Source organism: Dendrobates tinctorius, unplaced genomic scaffold (genome assembly GCF_039654945.1).
Source record: "Dendrobates tinctorius isolate UK_male_01 unplaced genomic scaffold, ASM3965494v1 ptg000396l, whole genome shotgun sequence".
Classification (NCBI taxonomy): Eukaryota; Metazoa; Chordata; class Amphibia; order Anura; family Dendrobatidae; genus Dendrobates; species Dendrobates tinctorius.
The window spans coordinates 405,001-431,171 of record NW_027362062.1 but is presented as its reverse complement, the minus strand read 5'-3'; the positions used below and the strand labels follow the sequence as shown (position 1 = coordinate 431,171).

The 26,171-nt window shown below is 44.2% G+C and overlaps 1 protein-coding gene across 1 annotated transcript in view; it reads right to left on the bottom strand.

The window, feature by feature from the left end:
• Positions 1 to 26,171, bottom strand: part of RNF11 (ring finger protein 11) — a 43,279-nt gene that overhangs the window by 5,401 nt on the left and 11,707 nt on the right. The window lies entirely within an intron of this gene.

Here is a 26,171-nt window from a genome sequence, read left to right as displayed (position 1 = left end):
ATTTGGCTGCTTCCTCCTGACCCAATTATTTTTTTAACCCCTTACTGACCACTGATGGGATAGCACGTCAGCGGCCAGTATCCCCCGCTTTGAGGTGGGCTCCGGCGGTGAGCCCACCTCAAAGCCGCGACATGTCAGCTGTTTTAAACGGCTGACATGTGCCCGCAATAGGCACAAGCGGAATCGCGATCCGCCTGCGCCTATTAGTTAAATCCCGCTGTCAAACGCTGACAACGGGCATTTAACTAGTGCTTCCGGTGCGGCCGCAAATGAGCGCATCGCCGACCCAGTCACGTGATCAGGGGTCAGCGACGTGTTGCCATAACTATGGTCGTTAATGGCAGATTGCTTTGAGCGCCACCCTGTGGTTGGCGCTCATAGCAATGCTGTAATTCTACTACATAGAGGAGATTATGCAACGCCTCTACGTAGCAGAGGCTATTGAAGCATGCCAAATGTAAAAAAAAAAAAAAAAAAAAAATTAAATCACCCCCCCCTTTCGACCCAATCAAAAAAAAAAAACCTACGCATATTTGGTATCGCCGAGTTCAGAATTGCCTGATCAATAAAAAAAATTAACCTGATGGCTAAACGGAGTAGTGAGAAACAAGTCAAAACGCCAGAATTACGCTTTTTGTCGCTGCGACATTGCATTAAAATGCAATAAAGGGCGATCAATAAATGTATCTGCACAAAAGTGGCATTAAAAACGTCAGCTCGGCACGCAATAAGCCCTCACCCGAACAGAGATCACCAAAAAATGGAAACGCTACGGGTCTCGGAAAATGGTGCAATTTTTTTATTTTATTTTTTTAAAGCAAACATTGGATTTTTTTTTTTTCACCACTTAGATAAAAGAGAACCTAGACATGTTTGGTGTCTATGAACTCGTAATGACCTGGAGAATCAAAATGGCTGGTCAGTTTTAGCATTTAGTGAATCTAGCAAAAAAGCCAAACAAAACACAAGTGTGGGATTGCACTTTTTTGCAATTTCACCGCACTTGGATTTTTTTTTCCCGTTTTTGAGTACACTACATGGTAAAACCAATCGTGTCTTTCAAAAGTACAACTCGTCCCACAAAAAATAAGCCCTCACATGGCCATATTGATGGAAAAATAAAAAAGTTCTCTCTCTGAAAAGGAGAGCAGAAAAACGAAAAAAGATCCGGTCATTAAGGGGTTAAAGGGAAGTGTCAGTCACAATGGACTATAATAAAGATCTGTTAAGCCTGACACTACTTGCTTTGGAGTTTGGCCACCACTGATGCACTGCAGCAGTGGCTGGTAACCTAGGCAACGAGCAGTAAACAAAATCTCTCCATTCTATTTTTACAAGCACTTTGCAATTCTACCCAATACTACCCATTTAACAAATCATTCAGTCCCCATACAGCTTTGTCAGCCCTTGTGATAAGCCAATAATTGAGCCGAATTAACATGTCTACAAATATCTAAAGGGCTGTCACATTGTAGAAGGATCAACTTTATTCTCATTTGCACAAGGAAAGACTAGAAGCAATGGGATGAAACTGAATGGGAAGAGACACAGATTAGATATTAGAAAAAACTTTTTGACAGTTAGAGTGATCAATGAGTGGAACAGGCTGCCACGAGAAGTGGCGAGTTCTCCTTCAATGGAAGTCTTCAAACAGAGGCTGGACAGACATCTGACTGGGATGATTTAGCGAATCCTGCTTTGAGCAGGGGGTTGGACCAGATGGCCCAGGAGGTCCCTTCCAACTCTACGATTCTATGATTCTATGTATAGTGGTTGTATAAGGAGCAGACGGGGTCCCATCTAAACGGACCTTTAGTCTCTTTTTTATTGTCTTGTGCAGAGAGTTCGAGACAAGAAAACCCCAATTTATTCGTAGGTTCAACTTGCACATGGGTGCCATATTAGCACTTGCCGGGCATCAAAAATCACTTCTATACATCAGAAGAGAGCAGATTTCGCTTGGCGAAATTTCTGCAAAGGAAATCTGTTACTTGTGAACCCCATTTACACGTTCAGAATTTGACTTGGCATTTTGAATGTTGATTTAGTGCCTAAATTCCAATGGAATCTGCTAATTCTTGCGCAGACTGGCAACAGTCTCAGGTCAGCCTCGGATTTGGATCAATTTGGAAAACAGAGTGGATTTGCCATAGGATTGGTATCAAGTGAGTTACCCTTAGAATATCGGTGTTCTGCTATGATTGCGTTACTTTCCATATAGGACAGTATATACGTTTTCCAGGGATGGAGCTCTGCTGAGCCTTAGTCTGAGATTTACGTGCCAGCTGCAAAGTGCAATCATCTTTTCGCACAAAGACGTAAAAGACCGTGCTGTTCCCCGAGGTCCGGACAAGACTGGTGCGATTCGAGTGTGAACTTGCTAATGGACCACAATGGAAAGCTTTGCCATGCCGCCGAACGCCCGCCGATCCTGGCCAAGTACGGTCACAGCGTCGCTCGCCACCGAACACAAGCTCTCACTTCAAAGCTGTAGTCGGCGGGTAAGCCAGACCAAAGTAATCTAATGGATGAAGATATGCATTTTCTCACTGCCGCTAATTAGTTTATTTAGCTGGAATCAATTGTTTTGCTCTGTCTTCATGTCAGGTCTTCAGCTGGAGTTGGATGGAGAGGTCTGACACGTCCAATTATCTGGAGGAGTCTGTCTGGCCTGGGCAGCCTAGGCTTAAGATGTAATGTGCCAGACAGCAGCGCCTCCTCCCAGGCCAGCTGTCTCCGGAGGCCATGCCAGTTGCTGCCGTCTTACACCATTAAATCACCGGACTGCTGACACACGAGCAATAAAAGAGGCTTCTGCTGCCATATTCCTTCCCAGCACTCAGCGCTCTCAAGAAATGCAAGCTCATTTGACTGTAAAACAGTTGTGCAATTGTCAAGCTCTTAGAAATAGCTTAAGAATACTTGAAAGGATCTCTTCTACTGGTAAGAAACAAATGTACATGCAGCCCCCCCCCCCCCCCCCAACCCCAACCGCCCAAAGAAGAACCAAGCAATGAGAAGCTGTTAATGGTCCGCACGCCAGATGTTGCTGAAATATACACCTCGGACAACTCTCGATTAACCTGGATTCCTCCCGGACGTGTCCCACGTCCCTGCTACTGGCGCTGGTATGACGAGCCGCAGTTCATGGTTGCATACGTAAAAATGAGAAGGAAGCCTAAGGGTTAATCCACACGGGACAGAATTGCGTTGAGTTTTACTCGCAGATTTTGTGCAGGAAAAGAAAATCCGCAGCGAGATACAACAGGAAAGCGGCTGGGATTTTATACAGGTGCAAATTAAATTCCCGTGCAGATTTTAACATCCGTAGAGTATAGATTTCTCCTGCAGATTCTCACCATACGCCATGTTCACACACAGATGGTTTTTTACATCAATTTAAGAGAAGATTCTGCTCCAAACTCCACTTCAAATACACTTTGAATAAGCTTCCTAATCATTTCAATGGAAAAATGCTCTCGTAGGGCACAAGGGGCTTTTTTTCACGTCAATTCTTGGGGAGTTTCTTCTTGAAAAACTGTGCTCCAAGTCTGACTTCTGAATCAACTGAAGAGGAAAACAAATGCTTCATACACGAAACACCAATTGTTTTATTCTTAAATGTGGGTTTGGGATTAGGATTCTTTAGCCAGAGAAAGGCACATAAAACTCATATGGCGCATTAGTATTAAAAACAAGTAACAGTGGGTCATTTTAAAAGGCTGAGTGCGGCGCAGTTGAGTGCGGGTAAGGCCTCAATGAGAACTCATTTTCTCTAGTACAAGAAAAATGGAGAGATTATCTTGATCCGAGTTTGGTCCGAGTGACATCTTTACAGTAAGTGTGGGGGTGTGTGTGTGTGTGTGTGTGTGTGTGTGTGTGTGGGGGGGTTCTCCAATCTCCTTTCAAACTGTCAGTGAAAATAAGCCTGCACTCTAATTTCATTTGAGTTTGGTCCAATTTTATTTTTTGTAGACCCATTGATTTGCACTGCCAATTTTGCTCCAGCCCTTGGATCAAAATTGGACTTGTAAGAAATTTCTGAGCGGACAGGTTTTTGTTTCAGAAGAGAAAAATAAAACAGGATATATGAATAGTAAGAACAAACACAGGCTAAAAATGGATGAAAAATTGACTTGGCACAGTGATGGAAAACAGTCCGTTGGCATGTATCTCTCCAAAGGTTCTTGAAAAGATACCACTGGTGTTGAAAGTTCTTGCATGTAATGCCCCCTTGGGTAAAAAAATGGTAACTAGCTCCCCTCCAGAAGGAAAAAGTGTGATGCCACCTTCAGCCTACTCTATACAAGAAAAATGCATGGCCAAGGAAATCTTCCTGAAACCTATCCTTAGGGTGGGCCACAAATGTTTGGTTGGTGAAGGGTAAGATTCTATAAGCTAGGAAGAGGTTAATTGTGGGACTTGTGTCTTGTATAATATGCCTAGATCTCTCCGGTCATAAAACGAGTAAGAGATCACATTAATGTCCATTAAAATGGTTGAGAAAGAAAAAAAAATAAATAAAGACTATTCCATGGTGCATAGACTTCTGCCAACTAGAAGATGAAGTGCCATGTTATGTAACAGGGAAAAAAAAGGCAAAAAAAAAAAAAAAAAAAAAAAAAAGCTCAGGAATAGTGTTTACAGCCGACCAGAAACCAACACACTCCACCCTGACCCAAAATAAGTGCTACTTATAAACTGTGTGGAGGCTCGATGAAGTCTGACCGGCCCGGACCACAAGCATCGCAATGTCAAGTCAGTGAAGTAATGCAGCAAACTACATCAGGTATGCGGCAAACTTACATTGAAGTCTCTGGGAGCAAATTATTAGGGTTGGATTTTGTGATGGTCACGGGTTGGAACGAGACAATCGATATTCAATGTTCTGTCTCAGTCGTAAAGAGTCACTGTGATTTTCACATTGTGTGATGAGGGTCACCATGTAGTCTGAGCCTCAACCCAAAGGATCCCATCAGGCCTCAGACGAGGTGCGTCCTTAGCGAGATGACGACGACCTGAAGGAATGCATTAGTTGAATTCTGTAGAAGTTGGAAAAGCTTCTAGTGAAAAACCGGTTTAAACGGAAAAACTTTTCAACCTTTTCTCGATTTAGAATACATCTGTCAAACAAAACATGCTGGGGGTTGTAGTCTTGCCACAGAGCCGGAGTCAAGACGTTTAACCAGTTTCAGACCAGGGCATTCCGCTTCTCCCCCTTCCTGATGAGGCACATTTGCAGAGTACGTTTTGTACATGCAGTCAATGCAATGTGACCGATCTGACCGTACACACGATTATTGGTGAACGTTACATATGGCCTTCTGATGCAGTCTGTCACATCCCTGGCAAACCCTTTAACTGGAGAGATGCCGATGGCTACGAGTTTTGCTCCTGAAAAAAAAATCTCCAAGTCTTCCATCAAGAAAAGGAGATCTGTATCACACCCTGCTTCTGTGTGCGGAGCAGGAATTAAAACAAGTGGCAACCGATCTGTAACCACTGAGCGAAGAGACAAGGATCGATGGTGGGAACTTTTTATGTTTGAAGGCTCAAAAGTCATTTACGTTGGAATACTGATTATGTGTCGGTCCTACTACAGTATAATGACAAAGCGTTGAACGCCCACAACAAGCTGCGAATGTGAAGCTCCACTGTCCAAATTATGACTAGGGTTTACAGATTAAAAGGATCCAGGGCCAGAGAAGTGGAATATGCGATACATATAGAAAAAAAACAAAAAAAAGAGGTCAATCAGTGTTGGATGGCAGCTCTCCATGGTAATCCAGGGGATAAAGATTAGAGAAAGATTACAGAGCTCAGAGCGATTGGGGGGGGAAAAAAAAAAAAAAAAAAAAAACACTATATAAAACTCAGCTCCATTATAAGGAACAACTTGTTAAAAATCCCAATACTTAAAGTAAAAGATTTCGCAGCCGAGGAGATAAACTACAGGAGGCTGCCCAAAATAAGTCCCATGCGGCAGTGGGAGGGAATGGCTGGAGATCGGCATCTACTGGGCCCTAAACTAGCACAGTTCTAAAGTAAGGACTACTAGTCTATATGTGAAAATTATTCCAAGTCCTGTAGCTAAAGAGTCTAAGGGGCTGCATCACAATCAAAAATCATCATCTACCTGAAGGAGGGATGATAAATGTATGATTTCTGGAGTCTGTACACACAAACCTCCCACCAAACCTGAGAATAAGAGGTCCAAAGGGCACTGTGTGAAGGGGGCAGCTCTGAGCATGTGCGACCACTACTCCTCCTATAGGCTGTTGATGTGTCATACATGCTTGTTACTGCTTTTTCCAGGGATTTTGTGAAAAACCCTGTGACCGCTGCAGCCAATAACTGGCCACATTGGTGACTCTAAAGGGGCACAACATGCAATTGTTAAAACCGGTGATTGGCTGCAGGGGTCAAGTGACGATTTGTCTCATCTTTACTGGATCCTGGTGGCTTAGGGATATGTTTAATAAATACATGGAGTTTATCCTGGCGGATACACTAAAAACATGGGTCAGAAATGACATTTTTAATTTCTGACTTTTGTAAGAATATAGTCTGAAATAGAGGCAGAAAGGCTTATGAAAATGGTGACGTCTGGCTGATGATAGCAGCCAGAATTGGTGAAGTACTTGCTTCCCCATCCTGATTACTTAGGAACCCTAAACCATAAGCTGATCACATGGTGACCTACTAATAGATCACCAGCGATCAACTGAGGGAGGTCAGCATCAAGAGCTTCATTCCGTTGCAGTTCCCCCACGGGAAAAATGAAGCATTACACAGTTCCTAGTGAAATCAATACCCTGTGTTCATATTATGAAATGACTTGCAGTCACTTTCTGCTCTGTATAATAAACAGCGAAGTCCTTGTACGTATTAAGCCCGGATTATAGTTTTCAGAACCAGACAACAATGTAACACAGATTAGGACTGTACTGGCACGATTATTAGTGAGCACGGACTGGCACCACGTCAGCACAGACCAGGAGTATTGTTCTCCGCACAGTTACACCCACACCAGACTGTCCACGTCAACCATTTCTCATCTAACTGTAAAAGCCAAAGTGATGGAGTCATGCTTTCTAAACAAAAGGTCTAGCACCATGGCCTGGTGTAAATGTATCACTAGCAAGTCCTGACCTTGTGGAGTTTTGTGAACTGCCTCTTACATGATGCCTATTTTTATTGGACTGGCGAGTTGGAAAATGTTGACTATCAGACAGCCAGGAAAGGATCTCTGTTCCCCCTTCAACATCTCAGCTGAGACATTAGACTGTCGACTGATCCTATAATTATTAGATCCACCAACCACAGACTGATCAGCTTTATATAGCCCAGAAAAAAAAAGTCAGAATAATAGCCCCTTCCTACAGGTAATGACCCATACAACAAGCCAGCATAAATGCCACACAAAATAGGGATCAAAGCGCAGCGAAATCCGCTTTTCTGTAATTGCAGCTTCCTCTGGCTGTGCGCACTATGAAGGTTACATCAAGAACACAATTATGGGCTTGGCACGTCAGAGCCGAACACAAACACAATTCTGACCATTTGTTATCTCCTTTTTGCAGCGGTGGCGGGATTCATCTACCCTTCAAGTGATCGTTATCTCGACCATCTACAGGACGGAGGCTTCCGTTAGTGCTGCTCTGCAGATACCCGGACTTCTCCCCAGCCGCTGCAGCTTTGCAACTGTATGCAAAGTCTATAGTGTTAGGTATGAGCGCAGCATTATTTAAAGGCGTTGTCCACGACTAACACTGATGGCCTACTATCCTTAGGATCAATGTTTGATCCATTGGAGTGCAACATGTGACACCCTCCGCCTATCAGCTGTTCCTAGAGCAAAAAAGCAGAAACTGTTCTGTTACGGAGCTGCACAGAACAGGATCATGGCCATAGCTGAGTAATGCATATCCGCCAAATGTCTTATCAATAGGGGGCAGATATGCAGTACACGGCAGCGGCCACTATTCCGGTGACTGATTTGCAACTGAGTAGTTCCAGCCACCGCCAGCACTAGCCGATAGCTAGGGGTGCTGTGTGTCGCATCCCCACTGATCAAACATTGATCACCTATCCTAAGGAAAATCCATCAATGCTAAGCTCCCAGACAACCCCTTTAAGAAAGCTCATCCACTTCTGGATTAACATATGGTGGATAGATGACAAAGCGGATCATGATACCATCTCAGTGTTAGTGCTAAGGGTACCACAGATGGGAATGGCTGGAGCTCAGCTTCACAGGAACAGAAATTATACTGAGTGTAGGTCAATGTCAACTATTAAATCACAAAGGAAATCCCATCCCCCCCACCCCGAAAATAAAAAATTTGAAAACTTCCACAACTACCGCAATTGCCAGTGAAAAGTCATGGTGCTCTGCAATCCTTTAGAATGTCGTGGGTAAATTATCTGTTGGTAGATGATGGCCAAAGTTATAGAAGAGGATGCCCCAATCACCAGTCTGCAGCTTTATTCCTGAAGACAGGCATAACCAATATGGCAGCAATGTCATAAAAAAAAAAAATCCCAAGTTTATAGCCCTTTAATAAATAGCAGTGTCAGGATATAAACTTGTGTACGGAGGAGACCTTCAGGCTATGTGCACACGTTGCGTATTGTAAGAGTTTTTTCCGTGTTTTTTTGCTGCGAAAATGCATACAAACGCAACCCATTGAATTCAATGGCATTCCGCACATGCTGTGCTAATGCTGCGTATTTTTCCGCGGCGGAATAAAATACGCAGCATGCTCATTCTTTGTGCGGAATCGCGGGGATTCCGCACACATAGGAATGCATTGATCCGCTTACTTTCCGCATGTGGCTGTGCACACCATGGGCAAAGTAAGCGGATCATGTGCGGATGGTACCCAGGGTCTGGAGGAGAGGAGACTGTCCTCCAGGCCCTGGGTACCATATCCCTGTTAAAAAAAAAAAAAAAAAAAAATTGTGATATTCTCACCTTCCGGCGGCCCCCGCAGCTTTCCCAGGCCTCAGCGATGTTCCCGACAGCATCAATAGTAAAAAGTTGGTCACACTTGTCAAACACTGTTTGAGGAGTGTGACCAACCTGTCAGTTTTCCAAGCAATGCTACAGATCGCTTGGAAAACGCTAGTTTTTCGTGGGAATTCCGCATGCCTAGTTCCCGCAGCAGGGAGTTGCGGAATTGCGCGGAAATATCCGCAGCAATTCCGCACGTGTGCACATAGCCCCACAGAACGCAATTCAATTTAAAACATCTGCTCCCATATCCAAAGCATTTCAAGGACACGCTAATTTCATACCCATTTGCACGTACTGTATACAGTATAGAGGCATTTATTCAGGGCAGCACATGCTGTGCAGGTCGATTGTCCAGCTAATAAAGGGTTGAATGCCAATAGAATGCCCATCTATGGGATAACTTTCTGATCATTGGGGGTCCGACTGCTGGGACTTCCAGCAAACCCGAGAAGGTGGATTTGGTACCGGAAGGAGCCCGTCCTGAATGGAGAGGTCTGTGGAGAAAGTACAGCAATCCGTAGTCCCATAAACAACTGGAGAAGTAGAGCAGGCGCACCCCTTTCGAAGGCTGGAAGAAGAGACCCGATCTCGGAAACACTGGGGTGGGGAGCTGGTGTTATCCCATCGATAAGAGCACTGGACATAACCCTCTAACAATAGAGAAAAAGGACAGTCCTGGTACCATGCAACAAGACGGTATGATAGTGGGCATAATGCCACAAGGACGCAATACTGTAGCACATCAGGGCCCTAATGGTCCCTGTTATAGATTTTGCATCAGGGCCCAAGCTTCAGATTTTACTTTCTGAATATAAAATGAAAAAAAGGTATCAGGGGATAGAAAGGGATTTCAGAAGACGAAGCCCCTTGATTTACTTTAGGTTCAGAATCCTATGTATACTATATATGTAGACTACACATAATGAGGTTAGAACCATTCACTGTTTGATAGAACTATTTTGGAGAAACAAAGTCTTTTCTGCACAAAGAAAAAAAGACAACCCCCCCCCCCCATAAAAAAAGGTTTTCATTGTTTCCATTGAACTGATGTAATGGTGACTCTGCAATCTCTGCTCACATGAGAAATAGGAGCTCAAGGGATTGTAGAACAAAAGCAGAGAACCCTCCCTGTGAACCCTGCACGCGTTGGTGTGCCCACCCGGCTGATGGCACCAGGGTAAAGTGCGGGAGATGTCATCCTTCTCTGGTGTCTCTACGGATGTATAATTCAGATACACACATCACTACTGAATACCAACAGTTTAAAGGGAACCTAACACGTCAAAAACAACACGTCAAATGTTTTAAGCAATGAATTCCCCTTCAAGTGATTGTCTCTGGGGTACCTGAGCAGTGCCAATGAACTAGTATTCTGCTCGCTTCCAGAGAAGAGACAAAGGTGCACAGCTTGTGCCCATATGTTTCACAGGGGTTGTCCGGGACTTTAACACTGATAGCCTATCCTTAGGATATGTCATCAATGCCTGATCGGTGGTGGTGCAACTACCCGCTCCCCCATCAATCAGCCGCTCCCTGCCATAACTGTAAAGTTGCTATTACATTGAATAGGTGGCAAATATGCAGTACTTGGCCACTATTACTGTACAGTCAACAGAGCTGCGCAGCTCCACATCTAAGCATTTCCGTCACCTCTGGGAACAGCAGATCATCAGGAGTTGAGATGAGCGAATTTGTTCGGATTTTGTCTCCGAATCTGATTTTGACATATTTGTGCCATATTCAAACACTATTTGTGCCGAATGTTTGTCTTTTGATCGGTTCCGGACACATTGGGAAATTTCCACTCCCAGTGATTTCTAATGATGTTCGTCTGTGTTCAACGAATATTGCAAAAACAAAACTCGATTCTGATCGTATTCGGAACCAAATCCTAACAAATTCGCTCGTCTCTAGTCAGGAGTGCTGGGTGTCGCACCCCCACAGACCAGACATTGATGACTTATCCTAAAAAAAAAAAAAGCCATCAATGTTAGACTTCCCAACAACCCCTTCAAGCCTTTGTTAGGAGTCTCAGCACCAACATCCAAACGGATCAAAACTACGGATTTATTACAAGTTTTTAAGGGGCAAAACCTCCCTCTTCCTGTAATCTTACTCCGCTTTTTTTTTTTTTTTTGCTAGTGACAGATTGCACTTTATAGCAGACAGAAGTTGCACACAAGCAAGACACCTAGTGGCTAAGGTATACAAGTACCTTAATTGTTCAGGGGGCAAGATCACAATTTTTAAATAGTGATTTGCCGATCTATCACATTATTAAATTAGATCAAGTTGAAAGAAAAGCGATCGCTTAAATCTTGCGAAACTCCTCTTTAAAGACAAATTTCCTATAAACACTTGGAAAACGTTTTAGTGTTGATATGCCGTAACATTTCAATTACATTTTTCTTGCCTTTTTACTTTTCGTTTTTAAATGTTAAAAGAAAAACTTGGTCTGGAAAACACTTCAGGGGTTTTACCCAAAACTGCTGAAAAATAGCATGTCAACAATACAAATACTAGCTTGGCCCAGTGAGAAATGTTCGCACATTCGTCGATGGGGGCACAGGCTATTTCAGAAAAAGCAAGTTGGTAAAATGTAAATGTATTTCATGAGAAGATGATCACAGACAGGTATTTATATATGTAGATTGGTAATACAATAAATTGGTTTACAAGTAGAGGCCAAAAAATGTCTTCCGATTGATGTGCCACCTGCAAGTCATCGAGTTTTTCTGCAGGTTTTTGAAAATGAACGTTTAAACTGTATTTAGTGATAAAATCGTGAATGTGTTGTTTGTTTGGTGCTTTTCTTTCTGAAGGGAGCAAGTTTACCTTTCAAATGGTGTATCATTTTTATGTGTGGGCGAAGTAATCAGTGAAAAAGCAGTGCATGTTTACAAGTGTGTCTGCATATGTGACTCACCATTTGTGTGTGTGGGGCGAAGTAAACACCGAAAAAGCAGTGCATGTATACAAATGTGTTTGCATATGTGACTCACCTGCAGTGCAGTGTGCAATCCTCCAATGTCCCTGAAATAGGCTGGGCAAGCACTTGAGCAAGCTAGAAAGACCCCCAAGGAAAATGTTTGGATTTGTTTGTGATGTCTGTAAGCAGCTTTGTGGTAGTGTGCTTTGGAGTAGTGTGCTGCCACCTGCAGGTAATTTGACCTTTCAAATGGTGTATCATTTGTTTGTCTGGGTGGAGTATGAACGGAGCCAGTGTGCAATTCAATAGGCAGTGCATGTTTACAAATGTGTTTGCATATGTGCCTCACCTGCAATGAAGTGTGCAATGCTCCAATTTGGCTAAAATAGGCTGAGCAAGCTAGAAAGCCCCCAAGGTAAATGTTTGGATTTGTTTGTGATGTCTGTAAGCAGCTTTGTGGTAGTGTGCTTTGGGGTACTGTGGTGCCACCAGCAGGTCATTTTTCCTTACTGCAGGTTTATGAAAATTAATGTTTCAACTGTATTTTGTGATCAAATCGTGGATGTGTGGTTTGTTTGGCTATTTTCTTGCTGAAAGGGGCAAGTTTACCTTTCAAATGGTGTATCATTTGTGAGTGAGGGTGCAGAATGAACGGAGATACAAAGTAATCACCGAAAAAGTGTTTAGAAATAATAGAATAGATTGGAGGAGTCATTTCCTTCAAGAGACAGTTTTCCTAAAATATAACTCACTTTTACTTGGAAGCGCAGCAGCTGATACAAACAGTTTTCCTGGGTATATGACACTTATCCATAAGTTTTGTGCATATTTAATGAAAGGGACCATTTGCAATATTTTTAAATCACAGAATTTCCTTTTTTGTGCAGTCATCAAGCGAGTGGATCTGGAGCTGCTCCCTATTGAACGTATAGAAAGCGCCATCAGCCAAAAAACTAGATATTTCTGCTTTTTGTTGGGATCGCAGTTATCTCACCTGGTTAAGCCGCTCATGTTGTAGGCAAACAACCTGTATGTGTACATGTAAACTCGCCTGCCATTACACGTGCCCTTGAATAATATATAGCAGATATATAGCCCCTCTACTGTGTTGCAACCATCAGATCTTTCTGCTTTGGGAGGATTACGCCTCCAGTAGTCCCAAAAATACGGAAAACTACAGGTGAAAATGGAAGGAGACGTCGAACGTCTAATAACCTTCTACTGATGTGAATCATTACTAATAACTGACCTTACTATACCCCCGTCAATTAATAGACCAGATAAAGATAAGTGTATATATGCATATGGGTGTGTTCTTTACTTTAATGGTTCTTTACTTTAAGGTAACATTTTTTTTTTACATATGGAAGTAGTTGTATGTCTGCGTAGGTGCTTTTACTATTATTTTTTTCTAATAGATTTGATTTACAATTTGTAAACATTTACTTTTTCGCATCCTGAAATCATGTGGTCGCCAGGTCCTGAAGAAGCCGCAGTGTTGCCGCCGCTGCCTCTATTCACAACAAAGCACATTAGAGAATATGAGAGTAGGATCAACCCTCCCAAGCCATCTATACGCAGGTCATAGAAAGTGATCTAAAATGATACCTTGATATCTCCTATCCGATGTCCTATCCCAGACAAACTCATGTTTTTCTTAATATGTAATTGAGCTGTTAAGATCTATGGGCCAGACATAGATCTCCCCAGAAAATTGTGCCGAGGGATAAGGCACAATTAGACATGAATATATGGTAGTAACCCTTTAAACCCCTCTTGAATTTTCAATAACGCGGGTTTAAAGCCCAGTACCATGCCGTACTTTTATGACATATGGTGCTATGCAAGTTAAAAGGTGTGGTCTTGGGGGGGGGGGGGGGGGAGCTCAAGGTACATACCCCAATGTAGGAGAAGAAAGGCAGGGGGCGGCACAGGCAAACACCCTGCACTATTACACCCACAGGTCCAAGCTATAAACCACTATATAATACGCATGTTTCTTTGTTACTTCCAGTAAGGCTGTCATATTAGATTGTAATGTATACTACATTAGTGGGAAAGAAAAAAAAATGTATCTATTTAAAAATAGAAAAATGAGACTCTGGAGGTTTAGAAAAAAAATAAAAATTAAAAAAGGCAAAAGCAGAGTCCACATCTTGAAAACAGGAAGTGGTAACAATGGGTGACAATTCATGGGCTTATCGTCAGCCGCACGCTACCGCGCAGTATCGCCACCTGTGATCCGGCCGCTCTCCGCTTTTGTAGTGTAATTCTGATCACACTGCTGGACTATAAATACCGTACAGAAAGGATCTGAGTCCTATCCCAAAATCTCACAAATGGTAAATTCCCTTTTATGCAAAGCTGCTTCTTACCAAGTCCCACTATCTGACATGAAATAGGACTAATAACCCAAAACCTCCCTGTGGCCCTGAATACCGGCACAACTGGTTCTTCAATTAGCCAATACTTCTGGCTCATCGGAAACATTTTAGTATCTGTATCTATTATGACACAGGCGGTGTGCGATCACAGAAAGGGTGAGGCTGTAGTAAACCAAACCCTGTGCATATGGACTATGGTGTAACACTATTCGGCACCTGAGGGCAAAGAACGACTCGTGTTTTGGAGACCACAGTTTCTGATATTATCAATGAATGACCAGAAGGGGCGTAATGTAAGGCCGGGATCCCACATGCGAGAAACACGGCCGAGTCTCGCATCTTAATCCCGGCCCAGTCGCCGGCACTCAGATCGGAGTATGCGGCTCCATATATTGCTATGCGGCCGCACGCTCCGATCCTAGTGGCGGCGACAGTGCCGGGTATTAACATGCGAGACTCGGTCGTGTTTCTTGCACGTGTGATCCCAGCCTTACACCCCAATACATCCTATCACTTCTGGGCTCTCTGACAAAAGTAGTGTCCAGATTGGTTCCCGCGATGATTGATTGACCTTAAAGTAGTTTTCCAGGCTAGGACAAACTTAAGAAAGCAATGTAGCTCGCCGAATCCTAAACGTGCAGAATGTGCAAACTGTTGGGATTTGGCTCCGCTTGCTGATTCAAGCCAACTAAATACTGCTTCTCTCAATAAATCACATACTTGGGTTTCAAGTGACCAACCGCTAGGCAAGCAAAGGCTTAGGATTCGGCAAGCTACACCACTTGCCAAAAATGTAATCTAGCCTGTTAAACCCATTTAATATGGGCTCTGCACTTCTCCTTTCTAAAGATGCCCATGCAAGAAGAAACTGTCTATGGTGTCCAGACTCTCCCAGAGGGGCAGATGCCAAGTGAAAGAAGGATGAAGCATGTTGGATTTCAACATGACCAATCTTTTGCTTTCATGGGAGATAAGCTGACAACCATCATGAGAGGACCGTCTACCGAATTTTCGGCAGACTGCCTTCATTGATGCGAATGCTTGGTCATGCATTTGTTTAAAGTGGGTGGGGTTAAGCGAGGAAAGCAGGTGACGGACACTTTTGGTAGAGGTCTAGCGCCCTTGGAACCAAAATGACTGGGTGCCAACGTTTGAATGGCCTGATCCTTCTCTCTGGTATCGGGGAATTGATGAGAGGTCGGCCTACATATCAGTTGGACAACCAGTCAGTTGAACGGGGGCCATCATAGGTCAACGAGATGCCTTTCTGATAAATAAATCCCCTCTCCCTATTGAGAGCACATGCACACTTGTCTGAACCAAGTGTGCATATGGGACCAAGCCGCGTGGTAGACTAGTCGGACAGGCAGGTCCCCAGCAGCTTCTCCCTGCCTACTGCCCTTGAGCGACAGGCCTCTCCCTAGACACACACCGCGGGGACTCGCCTGTAGGACTAGACCAAAGCACTGCTCGGTCTCCAGCGACCATTAAGCTGTGTGCCCACGTAAGCGCTTTTTTCGCGTTTTTTCCCTGCAAAAAGGCTTAAAAAACGCATACATTAAGCATCCAATTCTTATAATGCATTCCGCAATTTGTGCACATGATGCGTTTTTTTCCGCAAAAAAACAACGCAGCATGTTCATTACTTTTGCGGAAAAAAAAGGCATTTCCAAATATATTCTATGAGAATGTGGATGCTGCGGAAAAAAAGTCTAAAAAAAAAGTGCGAAAAATAAAAATGTGTTCTTCCTGGGAAGGAGTCCGGTTTTTAGTCAGGAATTTTCTGCATACATGGGCAAATAGCCGTAAACAGTTTTTATCTGAAATGCCGCAGCATTTCAGGGTATAACATATATGGCTAGAATAATGCAATCAGCAACTGACACATGGTGCCCAATCAATGGGCATAATGTAGGAGTTATCAGGTTCGCTTTAATGGATATGATAGTGATATTAAGAAAGAAAAGTATATGACACCAACTATTAATTAACTACTTATAAGCTCCCCGTTAATTAAGTATAAGAGTTTTGCAGACGAAGACATTCAGTGCATAACAATCCCCTGACTCAGGGTGACTAACATGGAGCAGCTGATGGAGGAGGACAGCCCTGTTCATGAGCCCAAAATCCAATTATTCCCACCGCCCGGTAAGTACATAGAAATCATTCAGATACTGATTTATAGATTCACTAGGCTGCGGTAAATGAGATCAGAACCAGCGTTTCCAAGCCGGTAACCTGAGAACCAGCACTTTACGACACGCAAGATCTGATGAGGAAGGTGGATACGGCACGTACAGTAATGCGCTGTGTCATAGTACAAGGAAATCTCTTCTTGGGATAAAGGAGGGAGGGGGGGTGAGAGCTCGGCTGAACATTAAAGGATCAGAAGAATCAAGATTTTTACAGTGTAAAGATTTCTGACGAGAAGTGTTTTGATATGAACATTTTTAGTCTGTGAGATTAAAAAGAGAGAGGATTATTTCTGCGCATTCCCTAGTTAAAACCCTAGTACATAATCCTGGTGGATTTTAGAGAGGGAAAAAAAAAAAAAAAAAGATATAGTGAAATATTAGGACATGGATAGACTGACCTAAAAGACCAGACCCAAAGTTGAAATCTACCACAAAAATGGCAGGAAACGAGATCATTTTAATCAAAAGAAAAAAATTCCAAAAGGTAGAAACAGAATCATCAGTGCTTGTCTGAAACGTGAACAAAAAAGGTAAAACTGAACAAAAAATGCATAAAAGAATAATGCAAACAATTTGATTTATCCTTTTCAGTCTCACACAAACTGAGAAATATATAAAGACATTTTCTGTGTGTCTCAGAGGATCAGCCATGCCCCTTTTCCCTCCTGTGTCTGATGTGTGGATGGAAGACGACTGCAGCAGGAGCCTCCCCCCTGTATTGTCTGCAGAAGGACACAAGTTTTCTTTTAATCCCTCCCCAACCCCCCACATCCAACTTTGCTAAACAAGAAGGGTGTTTGTCAGTGACCAGTTTAGACTGATCTTGTCAAAAGGTAAAACTCGATGAACCTGTGTTTTGTTTGTTTTCAACCTATGTAATGCCCCCAACCCCCATGTACTCTGTAGGACTGCTACAATACTTAATTACCGTATTTTGGACAATACAGAAAATGCTGCAGATTATAAGGGTACCGTTACACCTAGCGATGCACTAGCGATCCCGACTAGCGATATGACGCAGTCAGGATCGCTGGTGCATCGCTAGGTGGTCACTAGTGAGCTGCCACTCAGGCAGATCTCACTAGCGACATCGCTGGGGACGGGGATCGCTACTTACCTGTCAGACGCGGCGATCCTGCGTCCTCCTGCCCGGCTCCACGCGTCGCTCGTCGTCACAGCAGGAAGCGCCGCAGGAAGCGCCGCAGGAAGCTGACGACGAGAAATGATCCAGGAGCTTCTCGCGCGATCAGCGATAACCAGCGGGGGAGCCGGTCGGAGGTATGTATCACACACAGCGATATCGCTAGCAATATCGCTGCAACGTCACAAAATCGGTGACTTTGCAGCGATATTGCTAGCGATATCGCAGTGTGTAACGGGGGCTTTAACAGTGAGGACAGCTGTAGTTCTTGTATGTGTAACACTCACTTTAAGAAAACTTTATATACTGCAGGCTCTGAATAATGTCTCTGATCAGTGGGAGGGTCCAGGTCCTGAGAACCACCACCGGTCGGAAAAGACATTGCTCTAAAGTGCGCCGCTCGTGCATGCATGGTATGGTCTTAATACTACGTCTGAAGGTCTAGACCCATAGACTTATTGAGCCCGCACAGCTCATGCATCTATGTTAAACGGATATTTTCAAAACATTTTCCCATATACATGGGATAGGAGATCTTTCAATCAATGGAGGTCTGACTGTTGGGAGTTGCAGCAATCCTGACACCGAGGATCTTCAGAACCGACTTAAATTGAAGGTGCCTCTGCTCCATACATTACTGGAGAAAGCAGAGTTGAGGTACGTGCACACGTTGCGGATTGGGCTCAGGAATTTCCTGAGCGGATTCTGCATCTCTTGGCAGAATCCACAGGTCAAATTCTGCGCTTTTCTATAATGAAATGGGTGTTGTAGAAACGCAGCGGAATCCGCACAAAGAATTGACATGCTGCGGAAAATAAACTGCTGCGGATTCCGTGCTGAATTTTCTTAAGCACGTGCACAGCAATTTTAATTTTCCATTGGTTAACATTGTATGGTCAAACACTTGCAGATCTGCAGCGATTCAGCGCGGAAAAGCCGCTACGGATCCGCACATACCCTAAAGCACAGCACTATAGCCAGCAGTCCCATACACAATGAATGCGCTGAAGGAAGAGCATGGACACTGGAGCTTCATTCAAACAAAGGATGCAGAGCCCTGTTCTAGCAGTGCTACAGCTCCGATCACAGGCAGTCTTACGGATTAAACCTTAAAGGGAATCTGTCACTCCTTTCTTCGAATATGAGCTGCTGGCACCGACATAAGGGGCTTATCGACAGCATTCTAACCTGAAAGATAAGAAAAAGGATTTAGATTATACTCACCGGGGTGGGGGAGGGCGGTCCGTTCTTGGTCCGATGGGTGTTGCGGTCCGGCGCCTCCTATCTTCATACGATGCTGTCCTCTTCTTTCCTTCCTGTCGTGGCTCCGATGCAGGCGCACTGCTCTGCCCTGTTGAGGGCAGAGCAGAAATCTGCAGTGCGCAAACTGCAGTGCGCAGGACCTCTCCAGTGCGCCTGCGCCAGAACCACGACAGAAAGGAAAGAGGACAGCATTGTATGAAGATGGGAGGCACCGGACGGCGACACCCATCAGACCGGACCGAACGCCGGGGTGAGTATAATCTCTTTTTTCTTATCTTTCAGGTTACATTACAGAATGCTGTAGATAAGCCCCTGATGTCGGTGCCGGCAGCTCATATTCGAAAAAAGGGGAGACAGATTCCCTTTAAGCAATCGCAACTTACATACCTATCCTATGGATAGAGGATAACCTTTGTGCCGTGAGGATTATCAGGTGCCAGTGCTGAGAGCGGCAGGCATGTGACCACAAGTATATGATTTGCATACATGCGGTCACGTGCAGACTAGATGGGTACAGCCTCACTCAATGCAAGAGTGTTGAGTGAGAACAGATAAAGACTAGTATGAATGTGGCCGGAAGCATGCAAATCACATACTTGCGGTCGCATGATTGCCTAGAGCGGGAGAATCCTCACAGTGCACATTGAGTGACTGCAGACTTGTGGCTTAAGACCAGACAACACCTTTTCTGTGCGCTCTAAACTCTCTAATAGATGTGCTGCCGAGAACAATGATCTTTTAAATAGACCAAAAGATCCTTTTTCACCCGACAAGTATTTTGCGCGCCTGTCAGATGATCAGCAGCCTGCTTAAACTCCAAAATTATTGGGAAACAAGCATTCCTGGGAACTCGATAATAGGCCAATGTGAATGCTTCTTTGCTGACAAACAGTTGTTTTTCCACGAGTCTAAAATAGGGTATTGGGTGCATTGTTGTTTTTGGTTGGCCAATTTTAGCACTCTAAAAGATCATTTAACATAACCAAGTAACACTGAACAGAATGAAGGCCAAATTCTACTCCATTTATCTTCCAGAGCAGAGCACAGACCGATTGGTTGGAATCCTTTGTTTCTTACAGATGACTGCGAATCTCAAAGGAAATGTGCCAACCCCGCATCCAGACCCAAAAACTATATAACAGATATGGCCCCTATACACTCATCCTGTAAACCCGCTGCCTCACCTCTGTCAGATCAAACCAAATCTTCAAAAACAATTCTAACAAGTGACATCAGCTCCGCAAATGACTATTTTTTGATTTAACTTAACATCAGGGGTCAGTGACCAGGCCCCAGCGGTAAAGGAAACTCATGTCTGCCTGGAATGGAGGAGACTTAGACAGTGAGATCACCACTTCGAGCATAACAAAGGAAGCTCCTCACAAGGACTAGCTAGGCCCCGGCCCTGCACCCAAACACGGGAGGCATGCTGACCTCAGTGTCATTTCTCTGCTGACTAATGTGTTTGCATATCACAGGGGAAAAAAAAAAAGAGCACATTATCTCTAATCAACTGATCCTGTGTCGGGAAATGCAGAACTTCAGATTAATGTTCTGGGGAGAAAAGGGATTTCATTAAAAGGGGATGGAACAATGAAATAGAAGTTTATCTGTGACAGTCACAAAGCAAGGAAACTGCCCAACCTACGAGGACTAGGGCACAACTGCAAGTACAATTAGTCTCCGCAGAGGTGGAAAGCATGATACGGCAAGTGAAAAATTGCACCAAAACTGCAATGTGTTAACAAAGCCTACAGTCCTTTAGTTGCCAGCCAGGGTAGGGTTTTACAAGTAATGCCCTCTGGGGGGGGGGAAGCCTGCGAACTAGCTCTCCCATCTAGAAGAAAATCTCTAATGTTACCCCATAAAGCACTGGCCATAAGGATGGCCTTCAGACATAACTGGTGTTCTTGATAGTACAGAGCAGGTTATGTTTGACCAGCTGGGCATCAATAGGTGGCGCCAGAGAGCAGATTCCTTCCTTCTGGAGGGGAGCAGATAGAGAATTGTTTACGGATCCCGAGAGATGGAAACCAGTCTAAATCAGAGTAGCCATTTGTATTTGTCATTATTAGAAATCTGTCAGTTAAGTGATCATCTTCTGATGGATCACCAACTTCCATGCTAGGAGTTGCAGAACACGGATACACTAATAGTGCTTTTTCCCTCCTATTATGACCACAAATCCAATCCAGAACATGCCATAATGCAGGCAATAATCGGAGGCGGCATTACACCCTCCAAGAACTGCAAGGAGCAAAGAAACCATTCACACAAAGTGGTAAAGGAATGACTTATTTTGTGTTTTTCGAGGGAATGCTGATTAATAGTGTGACACACCGGTCTGGGGTTATCACAAGTAACATAAATGAGTATTTTCCGTGGGTAAGTGCTGCGTCTAGCACAGCGAGCCCGAGGACTGATCCGGAGGCAGAAGGCCCATTCATCACGGCACAGTGCGCAGCTGTTTGCCTTTTGGAGGCGCGGAGGGGAATGAAAGTCACACATTGTTATGTATGATATTTACTTTATACATTTGCAGGCTTGCTGGATTTTTACAGTCAAAAACAACATTCACATTCAGACAGGGAACAATTAAAGGAGCATTCAATGACAACGTGAGCGGGCGGCAGCACCGGGCACCAACCTCTCTCCGCTTATGTTATAGCGGAACTGCCATTAATCTTCAGACACTCGCTGCCAACCACACAGATGTCACTGGTCACACGTCACAACGGAGGAGATTAATTACAGCGGCTGCAGGGAGAGGTGGAGGACATGGACAAGGGAACCAATCAGATTGCAGCAAACGTCCCCCAAAGTGATAATGAGAGCAGGTACCTGATTGTTATAGTATATGATCAGTGGGGTCTTATTATGGGAAAACCACCCTAAATTCTGAAAATGAAGGATGCATCCCTGACTTGGCATTGTCGCCTTTTTAGTTTTCCTTGTACATTGTTACCCAATAGCTGAGCCCGTGTCTGCGCACCACTTGTACATACGCGTTTCGCAATCATGTGTTCTCATACCATCAGGACTTCTACTTCTGGTGAGACCCAATCCATCACGATGTTCTGCAGCTGCCAGGATCCATCCGGCTGCAGCCTCACGCCTGACATTGCTGTAGTAATGGGGCTGTCGGGTTTAATGACTTGAAGTACCAGTACTCTCTATGGCAGCGAGTAACAAGGGTCGGTCAAAGCCTGAAATTTACGAGGGGAAGTCTCTGCAGCAAGGTTAGATAGATGTAAAGACTTCTTGTGACTCAAAGCCACGATTTCTTATATTTTTAGGCCAGCGGTCTCCTGCCGTAAACTATCAGCATTATAGGCATAGAGGAAGAAGGCTGTTCCATCGGGTAAAGTTGACAACCATATTTACAATAGGAAAGTCCCTACGGGGGACTATGGACCCTGAGGAACACATGGATCACACAGGCTGGACGCATATTCACTTCCTGCTCGCTTTCTTCTGATATCGGCAGTGCTAGATTAGGCACTAGTTATCCCCATAAGGCCACGTTCACATGTTCAGTTTTTTACATCAATACTTATAAGCCAAAAACAAGGGTGGACAAATAAGAGGAAAATTATAAAAGAAATACGTCACTTGTATTTTTCACCCACTCCAGGATTTGGCTTACTTATAAATACTGATTGTAAAATACTGACCAAACAGTGAATGTGGTCTAATAATGTATCTATAGGAGAGTATCTGCGGTTCTCAGCATGGAAGGGAAAATATGCTGTTCTGCTCTGATGAATGTCTACATCCAGCCAGAGATGACTGATGGTGATCCAACACCCAGCAGCCTAACACGAGATCGAAGAACTATAAGGCTGTGTGCACACGCTGCGGATTCCGCTGCGTTTCCGCAGCGGTTTTGGCCGCTGCGGACACGCAGCAGTTTTAGCTGCGGTGTACAGTACCATTCATTTGAATGAAAAACAAAAAACGCTGTGCCGACGCTGCGGAAAAAACAGCGCGGATTTGCTGCGGTTTTGAATCCGCAGAAAGAATTGCATGTCAATTCTTTCTGCGGAAACCGCTGCGGGTTCCTATCTCCACCATTGTGGAGATAGTGAATCCGCAGGACCAAACCGCAGGCAAAACCGCAGATAATCCGCAGGTCTTTGGACCTGCGGATTATCTGCGGTTTTTGCAAAATCCGTGCGGATTAATCCGCAGCGTGTGCACACAGCCTTAGGCTATGTGCCCACGTAGCGATTCTCAGAATATTCCTGAGCAGAATCGCACTCCCTGCTCCCGGGAAAACGCATGCGGATTTTGACCCGCTTTTTTAAGCGTTTTCCTAAGCGTTTTTGCCCATAGAATTGATGGCATGCGGAATCGTGGGCGATTCCGCAAAATTAATGAACATGCTGCGTTTACTGCTAAGCGATTCCGCAGTGGTAAAAACACACCATTGGCGCGTTTTCTATTAGGAATGCATGGAATGCTTTTTTTAAGCGTTTCTGCTGCAGAATCGCACGTTTAAAATCGCCACGTGGGCACACAGCCTTAATATTAGATGCCCAGACAATCCCCTTAAAAATCACATCACTCCAGTGGTCTCTACAGGTCTTTACTTTTCTGCACACACGGAAAAAAAATAAATAAGTGTTGCACAAATACATGTGACTGCACCAGCCAATCACTAGACTCAAGAGTGACCACTAAGGCCAGTGATTGGCTGCAGAGGTCATGTACATGCACAGCACCATCACCGCAGCAAGTAAAGACCACCTCACCAGCGCTGGAACTGTGGAGTACTTAGAGGAGTTGTCTTCTACTGGACAAGTTCTTAAGTTTACCACATAAAAAAAAAAAAAAAACAACTCCTGAACCAGCACTTTAAATCCCAGTGGTCAAGTGACATTGGCTGCAGCAGTCACATAATCAGCAGCTGCTTATCTGCACCTTTCTCTGACAGAACAGCGAAGGCTGCACCTGTTGGTGAGTATTGCTATTTTCCACCTTATTAATAAACTTTTTTTTTTTTAAATTACATTTCCTGCTGTTAGGCACTTTCTCCTAGACCACCCCTTTAAGACCTTATGTCACTTTCAGAAATCTATGCTACGTATTAAAATAAGTTGTTTTGCTGCAGAATCATGTTACCATGTCGTTTTTAATCGAACGATAAACACAATTTAAAAAAAAAAAATTAGAGCAATTTTTTTTTTTTTACCTCCAATGAATGTTTTCCTTCTTTTAAAAATATAAAGTGAATGATGTCAGACAAAACTATGACTTGTACACAAAAACAAACAAACCATCAAGTGCCTATGCAAGAGGAAAAAATAGAATAAAAAAAGTTAGGACTCTTGGAAGAAATGGACAAGAAAACAAAGGCGCAAAAACAAAAATTAGCCTCGGCAGAAAGGGGTTACATTAGTCCCAAGAATTGTAGAAATGGGTATGGTGAAGAAGTGGTGCTCACAGAGTCTGGGCCTTACTGGTCATGGCTATACATGCAATTATGCAGGGGGCGCTGTATTCTCAGGGCGCCCTGGCAAATTAAGAGATCTTGCCATCAGTGAGGTTATTAATGGCCGTCTGAGGGTAGACGCACACAATCAGTAAACGCTGTGGGTCAGACACTGCGTACTTGCGGCTCACCTGCGGAGACGGACATGCGGTGCATCTTTCCAGACCGCAGCATGCCTATTTATCTTGCAGAAACGCCAGCCTCTGGCAAGAGAAATTTCACCAGTGTAATGTATTGGACACGGATTCCGCACGGTTCAGTGAGCACATGCGGAATTCACCTGCGTTCAATAGCTGAATATATGCTGCGTCCAAAGCTCTGCCAACTACTGAACGTGTGCACCTACCCCCTAAGGGAAGGCTCTGCTGCGCTGAATGCACTTGGGCAAATCATCAAGATCTGCTGCTGGCAGCTTCCTTTGTAATCACCCTTTATAATCCTTCCATACGGCACGGTGCAATAGGCGTCACTGGTCTTGTTTGGCAATTCCTCTCTCCCCTCAGTCACAGTCCTCCTGCCCGGCTTTATGAAGAGAACGCATCCTACGTCTGCTGCACAGCACCCACAGTCCTGCGCCGGCGTACTATGAAATGATGAGGGTAGCACAAAAGGACTGTAATGAGAATTTGCACTGTGTTCAAAACAGCGCAGATGATCCAGAAGTAAAGCCGGCGTATTTCAGTACATTGCACTGCCTTACAGGGTAGAGTGAAGTCCGCCTGAGCAAAAGTGAGATTAGAGGTGCTAACATAGGACAAGCCATTCACATGGAGCAGGACAGGACATGATTACGGGGGAAGGGGGGTAGAGTTGCTGAGCAAGACCAGCAAGCAGCCCCCACTGGACTACACTGTATGGGGGGTGGGTGGGATCTAAAAGGTATTTTTTGTGCCATGCAGAAGGGGGTTGGGAGCTAGACTGCTGTAAAAGTGTTGGTAAGTTGGTGGTCAGAGTTTACAATGTAAAACCCTAGTAACAGGCTCCCTTTAATAAATCCATAATAGAAGCAGGGACTGTACGTGCAGGGACTTCTGCTCATATTCCATACTTAGAATTGAGCGTCCTCAGTGGTTGATACCTTTTAATGGCTACCTGAAAAGATGGTAACAAATTGCAGCTTTCAAAACTACTCAGGTCTCCTCATCAGGCAAAGACTAATACAACATCTGAAGAATAACATATTTGTGCACAACACAGCACAGAAATAACGTACTGTTTTGTGTATAAATATGTTATTCTTCAGATGTTATATTAGTCTTTGCCTGATGAGACCTGAGTAGTCTCGAAAGCTGCAATTTGTTACCTTTTAATGGCTACCTGAAAAGATGGTATCAACCACTGAGGACGCTCAATTCTGAATATTCTTCTATCTACTGGCTAACACGGTACAAAGATATATATCTTCCCTGTATCATTCCATACAGAATAAAGCATGATGTTTTGAAAATTATATACCTAGACGCACACATACACACCGTGTATATGTACACACAATACAAACAATACAAATACCGTACATGTACAAATATACACACACGCACATAGGCCGGTTTCACACTAGCGCATTTTCAGCGCGCGCACGGCCGGGGGTAGCTCCGCCCCCGATCCGGCTCTCTGCCCGGCGTGCCCGCCCCTTCCTTGTAGCGCCGCCTCCTAGCGGACAGCGGCGCCTGCGATCGGCGCACCCTATCTTTAGCATAGGGTGCGCCGATCGTGCGCAGGCCATGCGCTAGTTGCGCTTTGACC